The sequence below is a fragment of the Lissotriton helveticus genome, chromosome 5_1 (assembly GCF_964261635.1).
Source record: "Lissotriton helveticus chromosome 5_1, aLisHel1.1, whole genome shotgun sequence".
Lineage (NCBI taxonomy): Eukaryota > Metazoa > Chordata > Amphibia > Caudata > Salamandridae > Lissotriton > Lissotriton helveticus.
Window position 1 is genome coordinate 1,709,304,945 of NC_136065.1, and position 25,802 is coordinate 1,709,330,746.

Consider the following 25,802-nt stretch of genomic DNA (forward strand, 5'->3'; position numbering starts at 1 on the left):
CCACCAGAATGTGAGTGGTCATATTTCTTTAGGCTCTGGGTGAGATATGCTGATGCATGTATGATGCCTTGAAGGGGTGTCAGTATGTACTCTGGAAGCCATGAAGCAGGGCATTACCATCATACAGATGCAGGACTATGAGAGCTTGAACGGTAATTTTTAAGTGACTATCTCAAAGAAGGTCATTTTACTTGCTTTAGAAGGGAGATCTGCTAGGAGGCTGTCTTAGTATTTTGGGCAATTTGTTCCTTGAGGGTGAGGCAGGGGTCAGGGGCAAATCCAAGTGACTTGGCTTTCAGTGGAAGAGGACTCATGGAGAACAGAAATACTGTGTTGACTGGGTTGAACAAAAAAGAGCAGGGAACTCTGGTACGCTTCCAGGATTTAGGTGAGGAGCAGCACCTTAATATGGAACACCCTTCAACACCACTACCCATTGGGATCTGCTCACCTCAAATGTCTGTTTTTCTAGCAGAGTTTGTAAGCACAGGATTAGCAGAGTGCCATTCACACCAAGCTAGAAAGTGATTATGCAATTTTTACAGCAAAGTCTTTAAGCATAGGATCAGCAATTGCCATCCAAGCCAAGCTAAAAAATGAGAACTGCCTTGCTAAATAGTGTGATAGACTAACAGATATGGAGGTAAGCTGATCAGGGGTGTCAGTGGTGTCCTAGTGTGTTCCATATTAACCCTTTTGCTGCTGCTGTCGGCCAACAGCCGTCGCGAGCACTACCTTGCTAGCACTGTGCACATCAGTTGGCCGACGCGCCCCACCGACTCTTTCAAACCGCCGCACCATGGCGGAATTCTCACCGCAGTTAAGTGGTTAAGAAGATGCTCCCCACCTAGATATTGAGAGCTAACCAGAGTTTGCTGCTGTTTTTTGCATAATGCATCCAGCACTATACAACTAAAAGGGCATTGTATTAATCTATTGGTTGGGCTGAGTTTCATGAAGGGGGGGAATAATCCTATTCTAGATAATTTGTAGGCAGTGTCAGAGGTGTTGGATGTCTGAAGCAGAGGAGACTTTTAAGCACAATTGTGTATCATCAGCTTATTCTTGAATATTGATGCTGTGATCTATAAGTAGAGCACCAAGCAGCTAAATTTTGAAATTGAAGATGACGGGAGACATTATGGAACCTTGGAGGACTGTTTATGTGAAAGGGATCTTTTGGAACCTGGAGGAGTCCATGTGAACAAACAGGTGTTGTTTGGAAGGGTCCAAGTAAAATCAGCGTAGAACTTTATGGGTGAATACCATTTGAGACTCAGGGGTGAATATGAGGATGGGATGGTCAACTTGCTGAAAGCAATTGGGAGGTCCAGCAATATCAGGAGGCAAGGGTCTTCTTCACCTGTGGTCAAGAGGACATCATCTACAATGTAATGGGTAACTAACTTTGTGCTGCAGTGAGATTTGAAGCCAGAATAGCATCTCTGCAGGACAAGCTATCATTCATGTGATTTTGGGAGTGTACATAGGCTCCTTATTCAATGATCTTGCAGATGAATGAGAGGTGAGTAACAGGCCCATAATGGGCAAGGTCATCAGGGTCTAGTGTAGTTTCATTTAGGATTGGGGGGATCTTTCCTGTTTTATAAGCTTTTGGGGAGACACTTTGAGTGAGGAGACAACGGTGAGTAGGGCAGAAGGAGCATTCTTAGAGAGAACTTTGATGATGGACAAGGGTAAAACATCCTCTTCATAAGAAGTGTCTTTGAGGGAGTTGAACATCCTTAGAGAGAGCTTTGATGATGGTCAAGGGTAAAACATCCTCTTCATAAGAAGTATATTTGAGGAAGTTGAGTATGTCGGTGAGATCTTTAAGACATAGGGCTTTGAATGCTGACCAGAACCGGATTCCAAGAGTAGGAGTAAGCAGAACTAAGTGTAGGAGTAAGAATATGCATTAAGTAGAAGAATGTGTAGCCACGCAATGAAGTAAGTAGAGTAGGTAGAACATCAACAGGAGTGCAGGATTAGATTTGGAGTCGGAGAAAATAGGTCTATTAATATAAGGGTAATAGGAGGTATGTGTTAGAAATTGGGCTTCTGGTTTGAAGAGATATGCTTTCTGTCCAAGTAGGAATCACAATCCTAGTCAGGGTAAGGTATAGACACACCCTAAATTATCCGGTGCTCAGGGCATAGCACACAGCAGTCAGGCTTAACATAAGTGTGAGCATTTGTGCAACACTTCAAACAGCAAAACAGTGAAACACCACACAAAATAAATCCACACAAGTTTAGAACAATAGAGCCTAATTTAATAAATAAAACAAGACAAAACAACAAGAATACAATAAGTAGAACTTGAGATATGAATGTTTAAAAGAATAAATGCTAAAATAGCAAATAAAATCAATATGCCCCTATTTGGGATATCTGGTAGCACTGGACCAGGGCAAGTCAAAATTTCAGACCAACAGCTATAGAACACATGCCCGGATACAGGGGACTTGAGCCCATTGAACAAAAGTACCTTGATCCTGGTTTGGGTCAGAGTCGAGGAAGATGCCGGGTGCAGCTGAGGCGATGCATCAGTTCTGATCCCACAACAGAGGGAGATGCCTAATCGGTTCTGCCCATGCAAAGGTGTCGAGTTCTGAGTACAATATGACGGTTCCAAATGCAATGTGTCAATTATGCTCTTGTAGTAAAGGATGCGTCAAGTCCAAGGGCAATGCGCTTGTTCCAAAGTCGATGCCAGAGATATTTAAAGGAATGGGCAAAGGAGGCTCTGGCCAAGGGCCCCTCCTTTCAGGGGGCTCCCTGATAGAGCAAGCTATTTTCCGCAGAGAGTCTTGTCCAGATGACCTTGAATGATTCTCCAACAGATTGTTGCACATTGCATTTTCCATTCATTTATTTTTAATCTGGGTAATGTGTGAGAGACTATTACAGACATTTTGCAGACAAATGTTGTGTTTTTGCTTCATGCAACATCCATAAAAAATATTTCTTTTAGATCCAAACAGGCTCTCAAATATGAGAAAAGGGAGGGTGTCACAGTGATTGTTTGCAGCAGTATTAGCAAGCTTCTACTGTATTACAATAATGAAAACATACATCACTATCCCTGAATATTAACTATAAACACATTTAGAATTTGAATCAGTGTGTCTGTGCACTGTTTGTGATCTGGACAAAGAGAACTCGAGAGAGCTGAAATTGGATCATAAATTCAAAGTTGATCCACACAGGGGCCTCCAAAATAAATTTGGACCAGGGCCCCCAAAATCCTTAAGCTGTCCCTGGTTGATGTGCTGGGTCAGCTCCACGCAACTTCAAGTTTGCGCCAGTTCTGATCCTCTAGAAGGCGCAGATGCTCTGGTTCTGATCCCCACAATGGTGAAGATGTGCAGGTTCCAATGAAGATGATTGGGTTGATAAAGAAGCACCTTCGGCCTCACTTTCAAGGGTCCAGGATTTGGGTGACACCACTTGGCAGGGCAGACTCACAGATGGCAGAGTCTAAGTGCAGCTGCAGGTGAGTTTGAAGTGTTTTATGTCACTGAGACTTTGATCAGGAGGCAAGCCAACAAGCCCTTGGAGTCACTTTGGGTTCAAGTGATGCAGGTACAAACCTTCTCACCAAGGAAGGACAACAGTAGGCAGGAGAGAAGCACAGCAAGCCAGGAGTCCAGCAAGGCATTAATCCAGCAGAGCAGCAGTCCAGCAGAGTGGCAGTCCTTTCTTCTTTCTGGTTGCGTCTTCACTGGTACAGAAGGGTACTGAAGTGGTGGTGTCAAAGAGGTCCAGTACTTATATCCAGTTGTGCCTTTGAAGTGACGGAGACTTCAAAGAAAGATCTTGGAAGTGAACACAGGTCTTCCCTCCCTGCCCTGGCTCCAGACTCACTACGGGGGGTTTGTGCAGCCCTTTGTGTGAGGACAGGACACAGCCTATTCAGCTGTAAGTGTAAGGCTATGTCTATATACTCCCTCTCATTCTGGCCAAGATGGCCCATCAGGATAAAGACAGTCTACCAGTCACACCAAAGCTCAATTGTGTGTGACTGTCTAGAGGGAATGTACAAAGCCCAGCTTTCACCCACCCCAGACATGTATTCAGAAACAGGCAGAAGGCAGAGAATGGCTAAAGTAAGAAAGTGCCAACCTTATGAAAATTGCATTTTTAGACTTGCAATTTAAAATCCAACTTCACCATCAGTTGTGGTTTCAGATTGTGGGTCCAGAGATACCAAACTTGAAAAATCGATCACTTCACAATTGGGAATGTCAATTGAAAGGTGTAATAATGTAATCACAATGTTATCCTATGGGATAGAAAGGCCTTGCAGTGGTGAAAAACATAGTTGGGAGTTTTTCACTCCTAGGGCATGTAAACTTAAAAGAACATGTCCTGCCCTTTAAATACATTGCACCCTGTCCTCTTTGTTACCCAGGGCCTACCTAAAGGTTGAGCAAATATTGCCATGTTTAGGGGAGAGGGCACAAGCTCTTTAGCAATGATTAGTAGGGGTAAAGTACACAGAGTCCTAAACCCAGCAAAAACAAAGTCAGATAAATGGAGGAGGTAGGCAAAAATATGAAGGTAAGATCACCTTAAGGATATCAGGTCTAACAATATGAGTCGGAATATGAATCAATTTCATTGATTATTTGTATAGCACGAATGTTTACATCTACAGGCATCTTGGGGCTAAGCATGAATAAAGCCTGAAATAGCTAAAACATTAGACAGGAGCTATGGCCAAAACTGGAAAAGTGAGTCATCAGTCTGAAAGTATATTGAGTACTTTTCTACATGCTACATGACTGCATATTCTGAATATGAATGGAAGTTCACCTGTGTGCTTTAACAGGAAGGTCCTTCAGCCAAATCTAGATGGCAAAGGTTTAATTGCCTTGATGCATAAAAAGATGGGCCTCATTATGATGGGGGTTACGTCCGACCGCCATCATATTGGAGACGGGACCGCCCGACGTGCTGTCGGTGGTCCCATCAATGGTATTACAATGTGACCGCCTTAAAGGCAGTTGCAAAGTATATCTTTTGTATTGTGGCATGTGCTGCGGGTGGCAGCACATACAACAGCACAAAGAATTGTCTTTCAGCATATCCCTGCTGTTAGACATGGCACCAATGGCATGGGTCTCCCTTCCATTGTTTTTCTGTTGCCTATTGCCTCCTGTGTTTTTGCTATGTTTTTGCTGGTCTAGATGCTTTGGGCACTTTGCCACTGCTATTCAGTGCCAAAGTGCAAGTGCTCCCTATTGTAAATTGTTGTACTGGATTAGTAAATCCATGATTGGCTTATTTGATTTACTTGTCAGACCCTAGTACAGTGCACCAAGTGTGCTCAGGGCCTGTAAATCAAATGCTGCCAGTGGGCATGCAGCACTGGTTGTGCCACCCACAGATTGTAAAATGTGGCTCAGGCCTGCCATTGCAGAGCCTGTGTGCCGTCTGGGACTGCCATGTCTACTTGGCGAGTGCACCCACTTGTGAGTCCCTAACCCTTCCCTTTTCTACATATTAGTCACCCCTAAGGTAGGCCCAAGGGCAGAGTGCATTGTATGTAAAAGGTAGGATATGCCCTGATGTGTGTGACATGTCCTGATAGTGAATTACAGCCAATTCCGTTTTTCACTATTGCAAGGCTCCCAGTTCCCATAGTCCAGAATGGGCAGTTTGATTATAACATGTTATCATCCTAACTGACCCAGATAAGAAGGTAGAAATTCGAGTTTAGTATGCCTGAACTCAGAATGTTAGAATACATATTTTAGTGTGGGTGATTTTTACATTCTGTGTTTGAAAATACCACTTTTAGAAATTAGTTGTTTTCTTGCCTAACCACCCAGCATGTCTCTGCTGGGGTTGTGTATTCCATGTCTGGTTTGTGAGTGACAAGGGGCTAGGAAGGGCCTTGGCTCCAGCAGTCTGATGGGTCAGGGCTGGGCTGAATAGGACATGCTTTTAATAGAGAGTAGTGGGCAGAGATTTCCTTTAACTGACCTGAGCCCTCATAGAATAGAGAGTAGGTGGAGGAGATTTCCTTTCAGCTACCTGGGCGAGGTTTGCTCTCAAACAATGCTGTCTCTACCTCCTGCCAGGAAGCTGCACCCAGGAGGACAGATCTGGTTTTGACTAGGCACAGACACTCTCTGCCTTCAGAGAACAAAGGATTTTGCAGTATAAATATTGGGGCACAGACCCCAGAACTTTAGATCACTTCTGGGAATCAAGATGAACCCTTTGCCAAGGAGAAGAACCGGAGAATCTGACAAAAGATTACTGCCAATGTACTGTTTGGGGTTGGCCTGCAGTGGTTACTTTATTGCCAAGGAAAGGAGAAAAGGAACTTTGTGTGAACTTTTACTATCTTGAGTAAGATCTCCACGGGCTTGAATCTGAGCTTGCCTCCTGTTCTGAAGTCTCAGGGACACAAAAAGGTACATGCATCAATGTAGGAATTTGCGATTCCTAAATTGCGAAAATTAAGGAATCGCAATTTAGGAATCGCAAATTCCTATGCATCAAGAAATCGCAAAAGTTTTTGCGATTTCTTAATTTTCCTTATTTGCGATTCCTTAATTGCGAATCGCAATTAAGGAATCGCTTTACATTGATTCCTATGGGCCTAGAGGCCCATAGGAATCAATGGGAAGGCATTCTCATTTTGCGAATTCGCAATTAAGGACTCTCAAAATGAGAATGCAATTTCAAGGGTGCAGGGGGGGTCCAAAGGACCCCCCCTGTACCCCTGAAATGTCACGTAAGTACATTTTACTCACACACATGTCCCAAGGGCATGTGTGTGTGTATAATATAAGTTTCAAAAATGCACTTTTGTGCATTTTTGAAACTTTTCGCAAATTACCATGAAGGTTTACTTCATGGTAATTTTTCCCTTCCTAATTGCGAATTCGCAATTTCAAAAAAATCCTGCATAGCATTTAAGAAATCGCAAAATTTGCGATTTCTTAAATGCTATCGCAATTCAAGAAATCGCAAAAAAATTGTGATTTCTTAAATTGCGAAAAATGAAAAAAAAATGATGCATCCCAAAAAAGGTTTTTGCATTCGCAAACGGCCGAATTTTGCGATTCGCACCATTTGCGAATGCAAAAAAGCTTGATGCATGTGGCCCAAAGACTTTACCACCAGCTCCCCCTGAATTCCCTTGCTGGGAATTCTACCTACATTGAGGTGCCTGCTGTTGTTTGGGCCCTCTGAGAGACTGTGAGTAGCTGGGAGCTGGAAGCGCAACGCAACGAGGAGAAGTGTGTCGCCGCCGCAGCAGTTGCCATCGCATCACTGAAGAAGCGTGTCGCCGCCACAGAAGTTGCCATCGAATCACCGAAGAAGCGATTTTGTCACATCGCACAGGATCGTAGCATCGCATCAAGGCGCCATCTTGTTGCATCGTAACCGGAATGCAGTAAGAAGCTGACGCATCACCTCCTCTCCAGTAAGAAACTGACGCATCACCTCCCCTGCGCTACAGTAAGGAATCAACGCATCACCTCCACCGAAGCAAGGAACAGACGCATCACCTTCCCTGCGACCCTTTTGTTTGTTTTGCTTGATGCATCCAAGGTACTTTGGGAGTAAAGTGTCACATTTACCATCTACATTAAAGTAAGCTATTTCTGCCATTTGAAAGACTTATTTTAGAACTTAGTATTGTCGAATTTTGTTGTTTAGTCTTGTGTTAAGTCTAGTAAAGATTACCCATTTTTCTAAACTGGTGTGGTGACCATTTGTAGTGAATTCACTGTATTACTGTATGTGTTCACAAATGCTTTACACACTGCCTCTGAGATAAGCCTGTCTGCTTGTGTCAATCTACCAAGGGGGTGAGCAGGGGTTATCCAGGAGTATACCCCCCTTTCCCTGACTAGAAGCAAGGGCCCCTACTTTGTCAAAGGTGCCTACCTCTGCCAACTGGAGGCCCCCATTACTAACACCTGCATTATGTGACAGGCACCCAGCATACCTGATTTACACAGCAGGAAAAGACAGATGCGGCAGCACCGTCCCTTGAAGAAATAAGAGTTCGCAGGAAATCCCTTTATTCTTATGCTCTCTCATGAGATAAAGACTCCACCAAGTCACCTACTGGTATTAGGATCTTTTCAGGATTGTCAAACTGGCACCCATGGAAGACTCACTCATTTGTTTATGAGTTGCCAAGTACGCTTAGTCTAACAGGAGGCCACACAGGCTGTCTCTCAATATATTTCTAGTTCTGAAGAGGACCTGTGGAGATGTTTTTCATTTACACTCTTATCTTAGGGGTCAAAACGTTGATGTACCGAATAGACATTTCACACTAGCACTTTACATATTGGTGCCCAACGATAAGGCTATATGTGTTAAACAATAGGCTAAGTTACTACGGATGCTTAATACAGATTTCTCTCTCTTTCTTAATGTATATTATAAACTTTTAAATGTTTGTCTTTTTGAATTACATGGCACATGTCTATGTATGTAAAGGTATATGTTTTTGAATTGTTTTGTGCTTTTACAAATTTGTATGTGTAGTGTAATATACAATATATGACTATTATTAAACTGTTCACTTTTTTGAGTCCTCTCCATGAGTCCCAGTGTGTTTTTTTTGTCTGTATGGCTGTGAGGTTTTCTGATAAGGGGGGGGGCTTTTGGGCATTAAGAAGCAAGGCTCTACACAGTGACTTTCTTTAGTTGGAACTTAATTTTATTCACCAGTCCAATACTTATTCAATACAGGGTTATTGTCTCTTTCAGCATCCGAGGTTTAGTAAGTCTTTTACACGGATATAGATTTCCTCCTGGCTTCGCGATTCTCTTTTTTGAAGACCTTGACCTCAGGAATCCATAGGAGACTCCAGGGGGGTTGTAAGCAGAAGAAAAAAAAAATAGAGAAAAGACCCAAGGGTTAATTATTTCACCGACTTCTCTGGGTATGAGGAAGGGAGGGGGAGTGAGGGGATCACCAGGGACTGTCACTGAGTTGTCGGATATTTGACGTCTAGACTAGTGCTCGTGAGGGGGGGTTTACGGGTCAAATTATGAGACCACACACACACAAACATCCCGTCCCGTGACCTCCCTCACCCGCCCCTACCCACTCCCTCCCCGTGCAAATACGAGACCCCTCAGCCGGTCCCGTACCTTGGTTAGCCACACTTCTCCTGAAGTGCGGCGGATCGGCTCGTGTTCCTGGTGGCCTCCTGGCTTGCTGGTGTCTTTAGTGTAGGCGTCCTCCGGCTTCTCACTCTCCCGACTCCTGGGCACCTCGGAACAAACGCTGGTCGACTCCTCCTCCTCAACGTCCGCGGTGTTCAGCTTCGCGCCATCTGCTTCCTGGTGTGTCGTTATTAACTCCTCCCCTAGGTCCGATTGGTAAAGGTGTGATGACGCTCCGACTGTAGTTCCTGATTCGGGGAAAGCCCATGCCGCGTTAAAGGGGCAGCAGGTCTCCTGTTCGTAGGGCGGAAATGGACAGGTATTAAGATCGTCGCCCGGTACGGGGTAGTCAGGAACCCCGTGACACATCCCACCCCCGGGATTTCCCCGATCGGGGGAAAGAGGAAAACGGGACAGAAAGTCAGCATTTCCTTGATCCAGGCCTTTTCGATGACGGACCTCAATTTGAAAGGGTTGAAGGGCCAGAAACCACCTGAGTATTCGTTCATTATGGCCACGATTTCGTTGCAGCCATGTCAGCGGAGCATGGTCCGTATATAAAATGAAGGGACGTCCCTCGAGATAGTACCTGAGTTTGTCCACCCCCCAGCGAACAGCCATACATTCCTTCTCAATAGTAGAGTAGGCAATCTCTCGGGGAAACAGTTTTCTGCTTATGTAGAGTATCAGTCTTTCCTTACCTTCTTCGTCCTCTTGGGATAGAACAGCCCCGATCCCTACTCCTGAGGCATCCGTCTGGAGGATGAAGGGTTTTTGGAAATCGGGGGACACCAATACCGGGGCGGTCGTGAGGATGGACTTCAAGGTCTGAAAAGCTTTTGTTTCTTTGGGAGTGGGGGCTGGTAACTTGGAGGATGACTGTGTCTTTTTTAATAGATCAGTGAGTGGTCCTGCTATATTGGCGAATTGGGCAATAAACCTTCTGTAGTACCCCACAAGACCCAGAAAAGCTCTTAGATTCCTTTTGGTTTTTGGATAGGGTACACTCAAGATGGCCTTAACTTTTTCTGTTTGAGGTTCTAACATCCCGTTACCTAAAACATACCCCAGATATTTCACCTTCCTAAAGGCTACTCGGGATTTTTTTGCGTTTATGTAGGACCCAGTAGCCCTAAGACTGTTGAGGATGTTCTCAAGGTGTTTTACATGGTCTTCCCATGTTTTACTGAAAACGACTATGTCATCCAAGTAAGCGGAGGAATATTGGTGGTGAGGTGCCAAGACAGTATCCATGGCCCGTTGGAAAGTTGCCGGGGCTCCGTGCAACCCGAATGGGAGAACAGTGAAATGGTAATGACCAGAAGGCGTAGAGAAGGCTGTTTTCTCTTGGTCGGCGGGGTTTAGGGGAATCTGCCAGTACCCCTTGGTGAGGTCTATAGTGGTGATATAACGAGCCTCACCAAGGCGCTCTAGCAGTTCATCCACCCTTGGGAGCGGATATGCGTCTTGTTTGGACACCCTATTCACCGCTCTAAAATCGATACAAAACCGGATGCTACCATCCGGTTTTGGGACGAGAACTACTGGGCAAGACCAATTACTGTGGGATGGTACTATCACACCAGACTGCAACATTTGGTTAATCTCGTCCTGAAAGGCACGGCGTCTTGCTTCTGGGACCCTGTAGGGTTTTTGTTTAATGACTACTCCTGGGGGTGTAGGAATGGAGTGTATAGCTATTTGGGTCCTTCCGGGTTGATCGGAGAAGATATCTAAATAACGGAGAAGAAGGGAGAGGAGTTCTTCTCTTTGGGCATCATTCAATTCTGGATTGATGGGAGTATCATGAACTGTATGTGTGGTAGTAGTAAGAGTGTGTACCGATTGGGGCGGCCTCCCTAACCACTTCTTTAACAAGTTTATGTGATACATTTGGGTTTTGGAACCCTTAACTTGTAAGATATAGGTGGTTTTGCCTACCTTCTTAACTATTTTGAATGGGCCTTAACACTCTTTCTTTAGTTTATGAGTAGATGTAGGTAACAGGACTAAGGCCCAATCACCAACATCAAGTTCCCTCCACTTCTTGCCTTTGTATAAAATGTTTTATGTTTAGTTTGGGCAATGGCCAGATGATCATGGGCCATGGTTCTAAGCTTGTGGAGTCGTTTCTATAGTTGTCGTGTATAATCAAGTAGAGCTTCAGCTTCTTGGGCTCCCTCTTTTTCCCAGCTGTCCTTGTTTATTTCTATCAGAGTTCTCGGACTCCGTCCGAACAATAACTCAAAAGGGGAAGTGCCTAAGCTGGATTGTTTTTGGCTGCGAAGAACAAAAAGGGCCAAGGGCAACAACTGATCCCAATTCTTACCATCCCCAAACAGAAGCTTCTTCAGGGTGAGCTTAAGGCTCCCATTATAATGTTCGACCAGTCCATCTGTCTGGGGATGATAAACTGAAGTTTTGATATGAGTGATCTGTAGTTGGTTACAGATCTGCCTCATTAACCGAGATACAAATGGCGTACCCTGGTCGGTAATGACCTCACGAGAAAAACCCATTCTAGAGAAGACCTCGACGAGTTTTTGGCCAATAGCGGACGAGGTAGCTGCTTTAAGAGGAAAAGCCTCTGGGTAGCGAGTGGCATAGTCTACCAGGACTAATGCATATTGGTGCCCCCGAGCCGATCTGGGTAAGGGACCTATGACGTCCATTCCTATTCTACCGAATGGTTTTCCTATGATAGGAAGGGGGTTTAGGGTCACAGCCGGAAGAACATAGGGATTACGCCGTTGACAAATGTGGCACTCTTGACAATAGTGTTGGATTTGGGCATATACCCCTGGCCAAAAGAAGTGTTGTAAAATTGCCTGTCCTGTCTTTTTGGCACCTGCATGTCCTGCTAATGAATGGGCATGCGCAAAAAACTATATTTGGTCTCTAAAGTCAGTGGGTACCAATAGTTGTGGGACCGCATCGGGTTTAGCCAGGTAGTATAGGAGTCCCTTCTTTTCAATAAAAGTAGGGTATGTCTTATTCACCTGGTCCTGGTTTGTTTGGGCTGTTTGCCAGGCATTGGTGAGACTGGCATTATTTAGTTGGGTGGTTCTAAAATGTGTATCCCGTGCCCATGGTTCTGAGGTAAGAAGGTTGTCCCTGGGTGTACGTTGTATAGCATCGGACACGATAGTAAGGAAACCGGGATTATCGGTTCCGATAATTACCGGTTCAGGGAGGGAGGCTAAGAAACCAACCACTACTTCCGTTTCGGTCCCTGAAGCACCACGGAGTTTCATTTTTGCTAAGGGATATTCTTTAATGTCCCCATTGACACATCTAATGTGAACAGTTTTCCCGGGTAAAATACAAGAGTGGGGGACTAATTCTTGCCTTACTACTGAGTGTTTACAACCCGAGTCGAGTAAAGCTCTAACTACCCTCCCATTAATGTCAACACTCACATAAAACACTGGACCAGTTTCCTGAGCGTATAGAAGAGAACGAGGGGCGTAGCTCACGTCCATGGGCTCTTCTTCTTTCTCTCTTTTTTTTCGGCAGAACCGAGCTATATGACCCCATTCCCTGCACTCATAACATTGGGGGCCTGGAGTTGGGGGGATATCAGGTCTGGGAGAACGTAGACATGAAGGTTCTATTAGTGGTTTTATAATCTTCTTGTCTGGTTTCCCTGGTACAATTCTGGTGCCTTTCTCGGGTTCCTTCACTGGGGGACGCCCCTGGGCACGAGCATATGAAGTGGCCATTTCAATAGCATGTTCGAGGGTCAACCCTGCATGTTTTTTCAACCAACGTTGAGTCCCGTAAGGGAGTGATTCAAGGAATTGTTCAAGATATATCTTGTTCATTACTTTATCCATATTCGCTTCTTGAGGTTTAAGCCACAAATCCGCTGCTGCCTTTAATTTGTAAAAAAGAGTCTTGGGTAAATCTCCGGGTGTTCCTCTTTCTTGTCGAAATTTAAGTCGATGCGTTTCTTCATCTACACCCAAACGATCTAGGATGTACTGTTTTATTACAGCATAAGCTGTGGTTCCATCTTTGTTCACCATTTGGTAAGTGGCTTGAGCCTCGCTCGTTAAAAGAGGGGCGAGGTAGAAAGGCCACCTGTCTCCGGGCCACGCACTGGCTCTAGCGGCTCTTTCAAAATTAAAAAAAAATGCCAAAGGGTCGTCCCTGGGTGTAAACTTCTGAAGGGGTACGACCGTTCCGGGAGGGTGGGCATTGGTCCTCCCCTGTCCTATGACGGTCATAAGTTGAGTTTGGCCCTCAGCTAATTTCAGTAGGGTGTCAGATTGATTCTGAATAGCAGCTGTGAAGGCTGAGCGGTCTACCTCGGCCTGGCTGGTTGTCTGTCCTATGGCCCACTCGAGTTTCTCCTGTCCTTCGTCCCACAGTTATGGCTCCTATCTGGCTCGCCACTTGTGAGGTTTGCTGATAAGGGGGGGGGGCTTTTGGGCTTTAAGAAGCAAGGCTCTACGCAGTGACTTTCTTTAGTTGGAACTTAATTTTATTCACCAGTCCAATACTTATTCAATACAGGGTTATCGTCTCTTTTCAGAATCCGAGGTTTAGTAAGTCTTTTACATGGATATAGATTTCCTCCTGGCTTCGCGATTCTCTCTTTTGAAGACCTTGACCTCAGGTATCCATAGGAGACTCCAGGGGGGTTGTAAGCAGATGAAAAAAAATAGAGAAAGGACCCAAGGGTTAATTATTTCACCGACTTCTCTGGGTATGAGGAAGGGGGCTGGGAGTGAGGGGATCACCAGGGATTGTCACCGAGTTGTCGGATATTCGACGTCTAGACTAGTGCTCGTGAGGGGGGGTTTACGGGTCAAATTAAGAGACCACACACACACACACCCCGTCCCGTGACCTCCCTCACCCGCCCCTACCCGCTCCCTCCCCGTTCAAATACGAGACCCCTCAGCCGGTCCCGTACCTTGGTTAGCCACACTTCTCCTGAAGTGCGGCAGGGCGGCTCGTGTTCCCGGTGGCCTCCTGGCTTGCTGGTGTCTTTAGTGTAGGCGTCCTCCGGCTTCTCACTCTCCCGACTCCTGGGCACCTCGGAACAAACGCTGGGCGACTCCTTCTCCTCACCGTCCGCGGCGTTCAGCTTAGCGCCGTCTGCTTCATGGTGTGTCGTTATTAACTCCTCCCCTGGGTCCGAGTGGTAGAGGTGTGATGACGCTCCGACTGTAGTTCCTGATTCGGGGAAAGCCCATGCCGCGTTAAAGGGCCGCAGGTCTCCTGTTCGTAGGGCGGAAATGGACAGGTATTAAGATCTTCGCCCGGTACGGGGTAGTCAGGAACCCCGTGACAATGGCATATAATATGAACTACATATCATTGATTGTTTTATTCCTAGTGATCAGGACAAATGTATTAAAGAAATGTTGTCTTGCTTGACAGAACCAACTACTAATACATACTGTGATGCGTTGTGTGGGGGGCACCAATGGTGCCCCCCAAAACAGATGGCCTGGGAGGAAGGGGGCACGTATTGGCCCCCAATGTCTCTTTCCCCCAGCCTTTTCATGGTGGGTAAACCACAATGAAACGACAGGCGGGGTGGAACATCATAATCCGCCACCATTGTAGGGATTCAAATTCCCTCCGATGGTCCGACGGGCTCCTTGAGCCCATCAGATTTGTGGCGGTTGGTCTCTCCAACCGCCATTCATCTGCGCGCAATCCTAATGTGGTGGGCGGAAAACATGGTGACGATGGCGGTGGTGCCGCCACTGTAGTCGGCGGTGGTCCCACCATCATCGTAATAAGGTTTCTGCTCACCACATGAGGTTGGCGGGTGGATGGGTGTCAGTCAAAGAGACTGACTGCCATTGTCATACCATCGAAGGAAAATCCAATCCGTACAATGGTGGCGGTGCCTACCAGGCACCGTCATAGAAATTATGATGTCCCTCCCCGACGGCCATATCATGGCGGTTTACCCGCCATGAAACGGCTGGCGGAAAGGGACATTGGGGACCCGTAGCGGACCCCCAGCCCTCTGATACTCAGATATGGGTTTGGCGGCCACATATGCAGCCCCCTTACATATCCCTGCACCATGTGGCAAGCACCGCATGGTGCCTGCAACATAGTGCAGGGATATGCCGAAGGTTCATTTTTTGTACTGCAGCGTGTGCTGCAGCTCACAGCACACAACCCACAATACAAAAAATACACTCAGCGACCACCTTGAAGTCGGTCGCATATTTTTACCATTGGTGGAAATGCCTACAGCAAGTTGGGCTGTTCCGCCTCTGATATGATGGCGGTCGGACGACCCCCATCATAATGAGGCCCTAAGTTAGGGGAAAAAAAGAGATATTTGTGGATTTTAAAAACATGTCTTATACATGGATGATATTTACACAAAAACAAGAGCAATCCTTATGTCCATTTGAACATGGGTATCAAGTTATCCTTGAAAAAATGTTCATATGGAACTCGTTTTCAGAAAAGGTTTTGTTCTCAGATCTTTTTGTGTAACAAAATGTGTAGTTCAATCAACAGTCTTGAAAAACAAAAATCTCAGCACAGCCAGTATTTTAGGAAACTGCGGTTCAGCCGAACCAAGTTCAGCCGAACCAAGTTTTGTTTAGGTGCAAGTCATTAGAAAAACACAATATGTGACTGTATCTTAAAGATGAGAAGAAGAATATGTACACCCCAGGTGAAAAGACAAAAAAAATTAAATGAAACATGGAAAAATGAAGTACACTGTGCGCTTATGTGGTATATTGGTTGCTTTATAAAAAGACAGCAGTTTTACATTTAGTAAGCTTGAAGACACATGGATTTAATCATGGCATCAAAATTATGAAAAACAGGCTGTCTTTGTATTATGTGTCGATGACATTTCGACCCTTGGAGGAGTGGAAGGGTCTCATCAATACAAGAGATGCCTGGGGTTAGCTGAGATAGCAGAACACTGATCAGTTTGGTGGAGACCAATAGTAAAATCCTGAATTATAATTCGGACATACACAAGGAGAGGGCAGTGGTCCCCTTGTAAAACCATCGCAGAACACTGAGCACCTAGATGGGGCTCTTGAAAGATGAATCAGATATAGGAAGAAAGGGGGCAGTAGTGTCTTTGTGGTTCCCTTGATGCAAGAATGAGTATCTAGATAGGACACTCTTCAGAAGGAAAATCCTCTGTGTTCAGAAAATGGATGACAATATGTTGGAAAAACCTCTAGCGCAAAATAATGCTCCTTAGACAGAACGCCAAGCAGTTCTGTAAGGGCTGCTAGCCTAGTGCAGTGATAATCAATCATGGATGAAGCGTTGTTGTTTCAACACTTCACATTGTTTACACTCTGTTACAATGTCATCATTTTGTAGTGTTCCCCCCACTTTTGCGGTTTTCCTTTGCTGGTATTAGAACTTTGCATACAATGGTATTGCTTTAAGTGTCACAGCACCAGTGCTTTTCCTTTGGACACCTACTGCAAAATTGACTACTCCTAAATGACATATTTAACTTTCCAGTAAGGCTAAGGTAAGTTGGTGCAGGAAATCCACTGGTTGGGGGGAAGGTAAACGTCTTAATTGTTCTGCAATTGTCTAGTTACTTCACCAACATGCATGATCATACTGTGTGTCACCCTGACATCCTGGCAAGGTTGAAGGTAACACATGGCAGAGAAGTAAGTATTTTCATGTAGAAAATCTACATTTATATGTTTGAGGAGTCACCCTTATATATGCCACGTAAGCTCACAATACTTGCTGCTAGTGAGAAATGGTGTTGTTGGTTGACTGGGGTGTGAACCCTGGTAAAGCAACAGCTACAATCCTATGCAGGGTGATCCACTAAATTAAACTGTGCCTAGCCCAGGGTACCTAGGCACAAAAAAGCAGATAGGCTTAACTTAGTGGCAATATGTGAATTATGTATGCAGCACACAAACAATAATAAAAAGAAAACAGAACACAAGAAAAATCCCACACCAAGTCAGAAAAGTAGAATATGTGTTAATAAATGATTTGACACCAAAACAATACAAATCCAATTACCAGAACCAAAGTTATGAATTTGTAAAGATTTGCATTTAAACTAGTGCCTAAAAGATCAAAGAGACAAACAAGGACATATAGTTGTGGAAAACTGGGTCAAAGTTGAAAAATAAGGCTGACACTCTGGTAGTCCTGAATTTAAGGAGTGGATGCAAGACTAAAACAGGAGGGCTGTCCTCTGAGGGTTCAGAGCAAGTTCCAAGCAGCAAAGAAGTCCTTCCAGATACAGTAAAGCAGTCTTTCAGAGTGAACAGCAGGTCACAGCAGGAGGCACTCCTTTGAGAGTCCTTCCGAAGGCCCAGGGTTAAACTGAAGAGTAGGTCTGAGGTCTCTATTTTCATACCTTGTTTTGCCTTTGAAGTTAGGAGAAGTTTCTGGAAGATTCTACTTTGAAGTGTATGGAATTTTCTGATTAACCTGCCCTTGCTTCAAGCTGGCTGCAGTGGTAATCTGGAGGATACAAGCCTTTTGTGTGAAGGCACAGCACAGCCTATTAAGTTGCAAGTGGGGTGTGCTCAGCTGTGTCCCCCATCCTGCTAGCAGATGGCCCATTCAGACACACCTAATCCCTCTATTGTGTGACTGTATGGGAGGAATTCACAAAGTCTAACATCCGGTTGAAAGCCCCAAAAAGAGTATGTATTTCAAAGAAAAGCTTCAAAGCATGGAATAGGGACAGCGTTGTCACACCTGATCAATCAGTTGCCTTTATTAGCAGGCAGATCCTCCGTAGTCAGCTCCTTTGGAGTGCCCTTGGGAGGAAAACCCTTATTGTGATTAGGCCCCTGAAGAAGCTGAGACCATGCCAGTTTGGGACTCACCTCGAAGATCAAACTGACCAGAAGCCTCTAAGCCAAGTAATGCAGATGAAATTCCCAAGTAAGCATGGGCGTAAAATCCGCTTCGCTCGCGGATTTTTCGGATTTTCGGCAAATTCGCAATCCGCGAACTCTCGCAAATTTGTCGAAAATCCGTGAATCCGCTCGCGGCGGATTTTTTGCTTGGTTGCGGCGCGCGGCGTGGTGCACGGCGTTCACTTTCCGTCATTTTAGCGTTTGCCGAGTTGTTTTTCTTTGCGAGTGACGCGCCATTTTAGATCTTGCTGCGTGTTCCCGCGGGAGTTTGTCGCCCGCGAATACGTACTCGCGGCTTGCCACCTTGCACAGCACACCTCGCGAGAGTTTGCAATTGCGAACACGTAGTTGCGGCGGAAAGGAACAATCTCGCACTTGCGAAATAGAGATTTTGCAATTTCGCACAAGAAAATCACCAGCAAACAGGATAAACCTTCAGAAAATTATGATTTTTATCAGAATCACTCCTCAGGTTGACATTTGCATGGCCTTTTTTTTTGCAAGGAGTCCATTTTGGGGGGGGGGGAGGAAGGAAGTGCCCCACAGTCTCCAACTTCCTGTTCCTGTCCAGCAGGCTCCTCCCAGTGCTTTGTCCATCTCCTGGTCACTTTCATTTGGATCTGGAGCTGGAAGGATTACTTTTTGTGGGTGCTGCTGGATATTTGGATTTGAGGCCTTTTTGACTGTCTTTGGATCACTTTTAGATTAGAAATCAACTTTCACAAGTAAGTTTGTTTGGGGCATTACAGTTGCTGCAAGTACAATTTTTGAACTTTTTCAGAAAATTAAATAAATTATATTGTGGGTAGCCACAGTATCCAGTAGGACCAGGGTTGGTTATGGGTGCATGATACAACTGTTTTGTTGAATTTAAACACCATTGAGGCCATGGATGGGCTGGGATTGTGCAGATTTTATTGTTTTTTGTCGTTTTTTTGGGCCTGCTGGTGTGGCCCTTTGCCCAGGGGTGGTGAGTGAGTGTTGCATGGGCCTAGTCTTTCTGTGGGGTGTCTTCTTGAATTTAAACATAATTGAGGCCATGGATGGGCTGGGATTGTGCTTATTTTATTGTTTTTTGTTGTTTTTGGGGGGCTGCTGGTGTGGCCTTTTGCTTGCCCAGGGGTGGTGGTGGTGCATGGACTGAGTGTGCCTGTGGTGTGGTCTCACTCTCTTTGATGTAAACATCATGGATGGCATTGGATTGTGGTGATTTCTGGCTGTTTTTCTGTTTTTTGGGGGTGTACTACTGTTGATGTGGACTGGCCATGTGGGTGGTGGTGGTGGCCATCTTGAGTGCTGGCTGGTACAGGCAACATGTGCTTGGGGTGTAAGGGGGCCATTTTGAGGAGAGGCAGTGTCTGAGGCCTGCACTTATTTTGCCTACTTTTCATCCCTTATGCCCAGGGGTAGTGAGTGTTGCATGGGCCTAGTGTTTCTGAGGGGTGTCTTCTTGAATTTAAACACCATTGAGTCCATGGATGGGCTGGGATTGTGCAGATTTTATTGTTTTTTGTCGTTTTTTTGGGCCTGCTGGTGTGGCCCTTTGCCCAGGGGTGGTGAGTGAGTGTTGCATGGGCCTAGTCTTTCTGTGGGGTGTCTTCTTGAATTTAAACATAATTGAGGCCATGGATGGGCTGGGATTGTGCTTATTTTATTGTTTTTTGTCGTTTTTGGGGGGCTGCTGGTGTGGCCTTTTGCTTGCCCAGGGGTGGTGGTGGTGCATGGACTGAGTGTGCCTGTGGTGTGGTCTCACTCTCTTTGATGTAAACATCATGGATGGCATTGGATTGTGGTGATTTCTGGCTGTTTTTCTGTTTTTTGGGGGTGTACTACTGTTGATGTGGACTGGCCATGTGGGTGGTGGTGGTGGCCATCTTGAGTGCTGGCTGGTACAGGCAACATGTGCTTGGGGTGTAAGGGGGCCATTTTGAGGAGAGGCAGTGTCTGAGGCCTGCACTTATTTTGCCTACTTTTCATCCCTTATGCCCAGGGGTAGTGAGTGTTGCATGGGCCTAGTGTTTCTGAGGGGTGTCTTCTTGAATTTAAACACCATTGAGGCCATGGATGGGCTGGGATTGTGCAGATTTTATTGTTTTTTGTCGTTTTTTTGGGCCTGCTAGTGTGGCCCTTTGCCCAGGGGTGGTGAGTGAGTGTTGCATGGGCCTAGTCTTTCTGTGGGGTGTCTTCTTGAATTTAAACATAATTGAGGCCATGGATGGGCTGGGATTGTGCTTATTTTATTGTTTTTTGTCGTTTTTGGGGGGCTGCTGGTGTGGCCTTTTGCTTGCCCAGGGGTGGTGGTGGTGCATGGACTGAGTGTGCCTGTGGTGTGGTCTCACTCTCTTTGATGTAAACATCATGGATGGCATTGGATTGTGGTGATTTCTGGCTGTTTTTCTGTTTTTTGGGGGTGTACTACTGTTGATGTGGACTGGCCATGTGGGTGGTGGTGGTGGCCATCTTGAGTGCTGGCTGGTACAGGCAACATGTGCTTGGGGTGTAAGGGGGCCATTTTGAGGAGAGGCAGTGTCTGAGGCATGCACTTATTTTGCCTACTTTTCATCCCTTATGCCCAGGGGTAGTGAGTGTTGCATGGGCCTAGTGTTTCTGAGGGGTGTCTTCTTGAATTTAAACACCATTGAGGCCATGGATGGGCTGGGATTGTGCAGATTTTATTGTTTTTTGTCGTTTTTTTGGGCCTGCTGGTGTGGCCCTTTGCCCAGGGGTGGTGAGTGAGTGTTGCATGGGCCTAGTCTTTCTGTGGGGTGTCTTCTTGAATTTAAACATAATTGAGGCCATGGATGGGCTGGGATTGTGCTTATTTTATTGTTTTTTGTCGTTTTTGGGGGGCTGCTGGTGTGGCCTTTTGCTTGCCCAGGGGTGGTGGTGGTGCATGGACTGAGTGTGCCTGTGGTGTGGTCTCACTCTCTTTGATGTAAACATCATGGATGGCATTGGATTGTGGTGATTTCTGGCTGTTTTTCTGTTTTTTGGGGGTGTACTACTGTTGATGTGGACTGGCCATGTGGGTGGTGGTGGTGGCCATCTTGAGTGCTGGCTGGTACAGGCAACATGTGCTTGGGGTGTAAGGGGGCCATTTTGAGGAGAGGCAGTGTCTGAGGCATGCACTTATTTTGCCTACTTTTCATCCCTTATGCCCAGGGGTAGTGAGTGTTGCATACTTGCATGTCCCTAGTCTTTCTGTGGGGTGTCTTCAATGTAAACATCATGGATGGCATGGGATTGTGCTCATTTTTCTGTGTTTTGTCGATTTTTTGGGGTGTATAACTGAACTGATGTTCCTCTGTCTTCCATTGCTTTTAGGTGCACAAGAAGACTCAATAGAACCACCAGTGCCAGGAAGAAGTCCTGCAGCGGTGTGTGCAGCATAACGTCACGCGACGTCACGTCTGGACACAGAACCCTCTGCAACTCGTGCAACTGCTGCCTGCTGACCTGCTCTGAAGAAGATGGCCCCAAAAAAAGTAACCCGTAGCTCCTCTAGCAAGAAAGGTGCCAGTAAGGAGCAGAAGAAGCAAGTTACCAAGGACACTGGTGTGCCGCCTGCCCCTTTTTTTGGGAGTAAAAAGAAAAGTATGCCTGCAGCAGCTGCAGCGGGATCTGCTGGGGACCAAGCTGGCAGCAGCACCCCCGCTCCATTGGGCTCAGTGCCACCACCACCACCACGCCAACTTAAGTCCAAGCCCTTGAGTGCTGCAGAGGCAGCCAGTATACTTCTTCAATCACCATCGACCAGTGATGTTGGCTCATCGCAAGAAACCAGCAGCAATGTCCCTCAATCAACACAGGTTGTTGTAGCTCATCTGACGAGTGTTGAACAACCACAGCCGCAACAACAATCACATGTGCAAGTACAAGCCCAAGTACATGTGGAAGGAGAGGCAGCGCAAGGAGATGCGCAAGCAGAGGTGCATGGAGGGTCACAACAAGTGCCCACAATAGTTGTTCCTCCCGAAGTAGGGGCACATCAGGAAATCGACAATCAAGGCGAGGTATCATTTGAGGCAGCCACTCCTCCTGATGATCCTTCATTGTCTTCCACACCCCTAGCAAGGAAGAGATCAAGGGTGGTGTCTACATCCTCTTCAAGCACACCTCCTTCTGATGATACGGATCAAACTTGGGAACAAACAAAGGTAGTTAAGCGTAAAAGGAAGCTCGTCCAAAGTCTCAGAGTTATGGAGTGTGATGAGTCTCAACAAGAAGTGGCGGATACTGCTGCTGATGAAGACTCTGCCAACGACGACCCAGTCATCATAAAGGTCACTGCAGCCCCAGCGGGCATGCAGCAAACAGACATTTTGACCCTAGCCCGAAGAGCTGCTGAGCGTGATGATGATGTTGTCGATGAGGAGGCAGTGGAAACACCACAATCATTGGAGTTAAGTAGTACACCAACTCGTCCCGCTTCCATATTTCTTTCGGGCAAGAAGAGACCTCCGTCAACCTCGACCTTAATTAGTGGCGGTGAAAGTGCAAAACGTACAAAAGTTGGGCAATCCACATCCTCCACTTCATCTGGCATTATCTTCATGACCACCACCACCAGTATCGCCGCCTCCTCCATGTCCCACAGACACTTCAAGTCCCCAGTTTGGGACTTCTTTACTGTTTGTCCAAAAAATCCAAAGTTTGCCATTTGTACCATTTGTAAGCAAGCAGTTAGTCGTGGTAAGCCAGGTACCAACTATGGTACCGGAGGCCAGAGAGGTCATCTTAGGAGACAGCACACTGTCAAATGGTTTGCGCACCTAGATGCGATCAAGAAAGGCCAAATTCAAGGAAACGTTGATGTTTCATCTGATGATGACGAGCAGGAAGAAGACGTGTCAAACACTTCCCTTACACCCAGTACCCCTGTCAGCAGCACACCCAATGTGAGGCACACTAAGAGTGTTGGAGCGAGTGAGACACCAACGCACAAAAGTTCACCAGCGAGCAAAATTGGGTCAACGAAGTCATTATCAGCCCGTAAATGCTTGGTCCAGGGCAACATTAGAACAATGCTTACTTCAGACGTGCCATATGAACGCAACCACCCACTGACGCGTCTGTATAACACTAAGCTGGCTAAAATGCTAGCTGTGGACCTTCTACCTTTTTCTTTTGTAGAAGCGGTAGGTTTTCTTGAATTAGTGGCAACGCTCTGCCCTAAATGGAAGGTTCCGAGCCGGTTCTATTTTGCCAGAGTTGCGGTTCCAGCACTACATGAAGATGTGCTGCAGGCAATTGGGGCAGCTTTGCAGAAGAATGCTGTTCACACAATACATCTGACAACAGACATGTGGACCAGTGGCGCAGGCGCTGATTACATGTGCATCACTGGACACTGGGTCTCTTATTCAGGTGTTTTAGCAAAGCTAAACGCAGGTGTTGACCCGGACAAAGTTTTCAAAGCTGCTCGGAAGCATGCAACACTAGCCATGTTTGGCTTGGAGAAAAGTCACACAGCAGAAAACCTTTTGGAAGAGTTTAACAAAAAGGTCTTGAAAATGCTATCCCCCCTAAAACTCAAGATTGGTTATGTTTCCACGGATAATGGCGCCAATGTAGTTAAGGCCATGCAGATAGGTGACCATGTTAGAGTGCCGTGTTTGGCGCACTGTATCAACCTGGTAGTTCAAAAATTCTTGAGTGATAAAGACAGTACAGCGTTCGAGGTAATGGCCACCTGCCGCAAAATGTGCAACCATTTCAGCCATTCTTTTAAGGCCCGGAAGCATCTGCGGAGACTGCTATTTCAACGTGGAATGCCAGTGAAAGCACTCATCCAGGAGGTGGCAACACGTTGGAACTCAACCTTCTACATGCTTGAGCGTCTGTATGAGCAGTATACGGTACTCGATCACTATTTCTTCACAGAGGGTACATCTCAGAAGGAGGACCTGCGGATGAGTGCGGCGCAATGGGACATAGTTAAAAGCCTGACAGACATGCTTCGTCCTTTTGAGTTCTTCACGCGTGCAGTCAGCCAGGAGGACTGTAATTTGGGAAAAGCTATCCCATTGTTGTGCATGCTGGAGCACCAACTGATGGCGGTGTCTTCTGAGTTTGAAAAAGATGTACAAAAAAAAGACCATTTTATTTTGTCTGAGAAATTATTAGAGCGCCTACGTGGTGATGAACGTCTTCAAAAGATCAAGTCAGATCAGCATTACATTTGTGCTACTATTCTGGATCCACGCTACAAAAAGGCGCTGGCAGGCGAAGCATTCTTTCCTTTTGCTGATGCAGATGTTCAAAAGTACAAACATTTATTTATTTATTTATTTATTTAATTGCTTGTATCGCGCAGGAATCGACCAGAAGGTATCTCCGCGCTTTGCTCGCAAAAGTTCTAAAGTATGTTGTCTCTGTGGAAGCCACATGAGGAGTTATGCCATCTGAAACAGGAGAGTTTTTAGGGTCTTCCTAAAACACAGGTGGTTGTCATTGTGTCTTAGGTCAGAAGGAAGTTTATTCCACATGGTAGGGCCAATAAATGATAGGGCACGTCCACCTTGTCTGACTTTTTTTACATTGGGAGTTTCCAGTAGGCGTTGATTGCTCGAACGTAATAAACGTTCAGGTTTATATATCTGAAATTTTTGTGCCAGATATTTGGGGCCTTGCCCATAGAGACATTTGTGCACTAAGCAACAGATTTTAAATGTGACACGTTGTCGTATGGGCAACCAATGAAGATGACTTAACAAAGGTTTGGACGGGGTCCTTGCGGGAGCATTCAGAATTAATCTGGCTGCCGTATTTTGGACCACCTGCAAACGATTTAACGCCTCCTCGTTTGCTGATATGAGGAGGCCGTTGCAGTAGTCTAGGCGACTTATCACCAGTGCCTGTACCAGGGTCTTCTTATGATTGTCAGGCAGCATGGGGAAGATTCGCCTTAACTGGCCAATTGTTCTAAAACAGGCTCCTGTAACAAAGTTAGCATGTTCCTTCAAACTCAAAGTCTGATCTAGTTTTACCCCCAAGTTCTTAACAATTGGCTTTGGGCATGGGACGGGGCCAAGATCTAAAGGCCACCAGTCGGGAGACCAGAGCATGCTAGCTTTCCCAAATAGCATTACCTCCGTCTTCCCGACATTACACTGGAGGCAGTTGGTAGCCATCCAGTGGGACACCGCTCTCATGCCCTCGGCAAATTTGTTCTTCACATCGGGCGTCAGAGAGTTAAAAGGAAAAAGCAGCTGTGTGTCATCAGCATATGACACTGGTGTGAACCCAAACCTTCTCACAATCGCTGCAAGGGGGGCCACATACACATTAAATAATGTGGGGCTTAGACATGAGCCCTGTGGCACCCCCTTAGTGAGTACCCTCGAGGTGGAACGATAGGGTCCCATGCTAACAGATTGTGAGCGGCCGGAGAGAAAGCTCTCCAACCAGGACAGTGCCAATCCTCCAATACCCATTCTCTGCAATCGGCCGAGAAGAATCTCATGAGACACAGTATCAAAAGCCGCCGACAGGTCTAGCAGCACCAGAATCATCGATCCTCCTCTATCCTGTGACATCTTGATGTTATCAGTCACGGAGAGGAGCGCTGACTCTGTGCTGTAGTTGGGCCTGAACCCAGATTGTGATGGGTCCAGGCCCCCTGTCGCCTCTATGAACCTGGAAACATGGATGTTTACGTGCTTCTCGGCCAATTTACCTAAAAAAGGTAAGAGAGAGATGGGACGGAGGTTGGAAAGTTCTGTCCATGGTACGGCCGTGTTCTTCCGTATTGGGTTCACAACTGCCTCCTTCCACTGCCGA